Source organism: Aptenodytes forsteri, unplaced genomic scaffold, assembly GCF_000699145.1.
Source record: "Aptenodytes forsteri isolate BGI_AS27 unplaced genomic scaffold, ASM69914v1 Scaffold15, whole genome shotgun sequence".
In the NCBI taxonomy this organism is placed as follows: domain Eukaryota; kingdom Metazoa; phylum Chordata; class Aves; order Sphenisciformes; family Spheniscidae; genus Aptenodytes; species Aptenodytes forsteri.
Window position 1 is genome coordinate 6,676,340 of NW_008795129.1, and position 4,464 is coordinate 6,680,803.

The window sequence follows — 4,464 nt, forward strand, 5'->3', positions numbered from 1 at the left end:
GTGCGTGGTGCTTGTGGCGGGAGTGCCCGTAGATCAGAGCCGCGGAGGAGCTGCTCGCAGGGGCCGCTTCAGACGTTCAGTTTCCCCCCTTGACGTGCCTTAACGTCAGGCGGTTGTCCTTTGAAAGGCTTGGGAAAGGAAACCTGATCTAGTGGTTGCAAAATTAGCCCGGGACTCGAAAAACAAGCGTTGTGCAAACCGTATAATTTGGTTGCATCGAGGTTCCTCCAAGAGGAAAAAAAAGAAGGATGCTGCACAGCTCGGGATTTAGCAGCAGGATTGCTTATAGGCTTAGTAAGCGACTGGCGGGAGGAGCAGTCTTTTAAGGGCTACTGTTCTGCCTGCTGGGCTCTGAAGCAGCAGTTCCTTCTGTTTCCTGCATTCCTTTCTATTTTCTCCCTAATTCTCTGGTAGTGACAAAAGCAGAAAACTAGATTTTTCTGCGGGGCTCCTTTTGCTTTCTCTACCTTCTTTCCCCTTCCTTCTCTCTCCCCATTCCAGGGGCATTAGAGTCCTGGACCCAGCTTCTCCTCCTCTGGGCAGCAGAACTGGATTTCTTGGCTGACAGCCTTGGGCCAACTGTGAGGGGATAAATACATAGCAGAATACGTTTGGAAATGTTTTGCTAAGTAAATGCTGAGGCAGATAGAGTTCAACTCTTGGCTTCAGGGGACAATTTGTGATTCAGTTTGACCACAGAGTTGCTTTCTTCAACTGCTTTTTAGTTGTCCTGCTCCGTGTATTCTTAATGTCATCTTTTTGCAGTGAATGTCTTGAAACAAGATGCAGATTTAAAAAAATATTATTTCGTAAATTATTCAGGGGTGGAGACAAGGCATATATAAGTCAGTGAGAGTCAGGATGCCTTATTCTTCTCACACTTCATTCAACAAAATGCTACAGACCAAGAGAGAAAGAAAGCTTGTCCAGTAATGATAATACATCTATAGTGCACCTTTGATCCAAAGAAATCCCAGGTCCTACTGACTAGTCACCCTGCACGTAGAAGATTATGATTGTAACTATGCAGAAACGTCGCAGTTGTTTAACAGAGGAATAGCAGAGGTGGCGGTTGTGTATGACTAGATGGAATGTTTTAATCATGAAAGTTTAAGGATGTAGGTTAGGGTGTACAGGGAGAGAAGATAACTTTTACTAGATTTTAGGCTTTGTCTTCTTTACACCGTGCCTTTAGATATTTGTACATGTTGATGGGATCTTCCCTTCCTTCTTCTTTAGGCTATACAGTCCTAGCTCTTTTCGGCTTTTCCTCAGAGGGGAGATGGTCCAGTCCCTACTCATCTTAGTGGCCCTTTGCTGGACTCTCTTTAGTAGCCCCATCTCTCTCTTGTACCAGTAAAGTCCCAGTCTCCAGACATTGATTGACATTTTCTCAACTGTGTTCCTACAGTGCATTGATGGAGCCCACATTGCGGTAGTGAAACACTGTTGATAAATGAAGTACCCAGCGATTCAAGCGTTTCAAACATTATTGAAACTTTTTTTTTGCCAAATTTGTGGCATACCGAACACACCCACAGAGTCCCTACACGCTTGCTCCAAGAGTAGGAGTTCTGTTACTTTTTCTCATAAATCACCACCACTGACGGTTTTAGTGAAATACTGTATCCTACCAAGTTCTCCATGTTGCCAGCTCTCTGTGACACATTATACCATTTCCTTTAATACCCATTAATACTGTGAGTATTAATGAATAACTCTCAAAATTGTTGGTGGCCTGGCTTTATTCTGAACTACAGTTACAGGTCCTTGACTGAAGATGTTCCTTTCCCTTCCTTCCATTCCCTTATTCCCTCCAGCCCCCAATGTCTGGAAGTCTTCAGAAAACACAGAACTGGTCCTCTAAGGTCGGTAAGGGCACGACTCAAAAGGTCAGCAGGCAAATAAAACAATGCTTAGTTGATACACCCTTTTTTGTTTCCTTTGCTCTGAAAGATGCTATTACTTCAAATATCCTTTACTTAGTATGTAATGACTAGAATGAGGAGGCTTATTTTTAACCTTTTTTGCCATGTTCTAAATACGAGGAACTATGCTTTGTAATTGCTGAAACAATTGAAAATGTGGAGTGCAAAGTCTTTCAGCAGAGTGAGAAAGGCAGCAACCAGGGGGTATTTAAGGACAGAGCAAAATCAAGCTGTTGTCAAAACTAAACTGAGGGGTAGGCTCAGTTTTCCAGAAACTGATTAATGAGGGGGAAAAGAGAAGTTGTCCTGGAAGAAGGAAAAAAGAGCTTTATTATTTGCTAGGAGAGGAGTTTTCAAATGAAAGGCTGCTGCTTTCCCAAGCTCGAGAGGAAAATGAATGAAGGTTTTCTTACATGTTAACAGACTTCTGTGGGTTAACAGTTCACTAGTGTGGGAGATGGTCAGTACTAAGTCCAGAAGAAAGAGGCTGTAATCCAACATTAAACGCTATTGTTTCAAGGCAGGTACTCGCAGAACAAAGCAGTTACACTGGTATCCTGACTGTGACTCCAAACGTCCCTGGTAGAGCTTGCTCATCAAGATCCCTATCGTGCTCTGTATATGAGGGGATATATGGGACTGAAGATGATCTTTGTGGGAGTGTTCTGAAACCATGATATAAAAATGTGGGAGGGCCATCAGGCAGAGACTGATTAATGTCATCTGTCTGTGAAACACCATATACACTGGGAATGCTGTATAAATAATAAGCTGATTATGCAACTGGTCTGTTGCAAACTGGGTCAGGCTCCCAGGTGGTCTGAACGAAGGCTGTTCGACTGAAGTCTGCTGAAGCCAGGTCTCCCAGCAGTTGAAAATCAATGTGGCTCCATTAAAGTCATAGCAGGGACAGATTCTGTAGGCCTTTAAAGCTAGTTCTGTGGTGGTCCATCCTTGATGCATTTCCAACACTGTGCCTTTCTTTACCTCTTCTACCTCAACACATAGTTTTGCTTAAGTGGGTGAGATCTATGGTTTCGATCTGTTCCCAGCCTCAGCTATTGCCTGGCACTGTCCATTACAAAGGCTGTAAAAGTACAAAATCCGTATTAAAAAACAGAATGACTTTGAAGTTACGTTTTCAGTGCAGTCATTTTCACAGAGGAAATTAACCTCTGATGAACCAGAGGTTCAAGTCTGCTCTCGGCTACATACACACATGGCTTCTGATCCTTTCACATAGTCACTGGTAGAGTCCCATGCATCCATGTTTCTCAGTATTTTACTGCAGTATTTCAATGCATTAACCTTGATTTTCTTTAATTTTTTTTTACATGTAGATGACTGCTAGCTGCAGTGCAGCTACTCTGCTAAATCACTGACAGTGTGGTTTCCTGAGCAGGACTAGTTCTGCTTGTTTGGTTAGGGGTTTTTTTTGATGTTCTTAATGTAGCCACAATCTTCACCCCCCTCGCATACAAGAATTAGCGATGACACTAAATCCTTGCTGGAGCTGGTTCTGGCAGCTTTTGACATGCAGTAATTATGCTCTTTTGCTTGAACTAGCAAGACTGGGAAATTAAATTGCGTGGACATCTCCCCTTTCTATCAGCCTTGCAGGATTACTGGGAAGGATCCTGGCAGAGCATGTAAAGCAGCAGCTCGGAGCTCAGCCGTCAGTTCTGGAGGGCTGTGAGGAGATGCAAACAGGCTTCCAAGGAAGCTCAAATAGAATAACAACTTGGAAAGGAAGCAATTTGTTTCTGTGACTCTGAAATGGGTAATGAAAAATCAGGTTCTGTAAATTATTGTCAGTGATGAGGGGGAAAGGGGCAGTGGTTTAATTTTTAGTCCATAATTTTTATTCAGTTTCCTACTCTAAAAAATTACCCCGAGAGTCATGGCCTGGGAGTTCGATGAGAAACACATCCCAGTCATGTACCCAGTGTACCCAGTAATAATCTGCCATGTGTAAGTCCCTGGTTCTTAGCAGGAGATGATCCTCTTAAGCCCTTTAGTGGCCTGGTTGTGCTGTTAAGGGTGTGCCCTGCTGACAGTTGGCCAAATCTTCAGTCTTGCTTTTTCAATTAGGCCTTTTCTCCACAGATTTTCATATGCATCTTGCCAAACTGAAGGCTAAGGAAGGACTTTGTGACAGAACATGTTTATGGATTTTATTCTGAGGAAATCCTGTACATGAACTACGACTGATTGCAACGGAGCAACCGCACAGAAAGGCTTGGACTGACCGGCTAAGAAAAAGGTAATCTGAACCACTACATTTTCAGAGTTAAATGACCCCAGGATTTGAACATCATCTTTGAGCTCTCATCACACAAGTGTTTACATGCATTAAGGTGACCTGAGATGGCTGAGCCTCAGGCATGTGACTGCTACTCTTATTTATGGAGCAGTCCCAGTGGACACAGTGCTTTGCTAAATATTTAAAGATGCTCCTTCTCCCAAAGTGGTTAGGCCTAAGATTTTCATTTATTCATAGATTCATAGAGCTTAAGGCCAGACGGGACCATTAGAT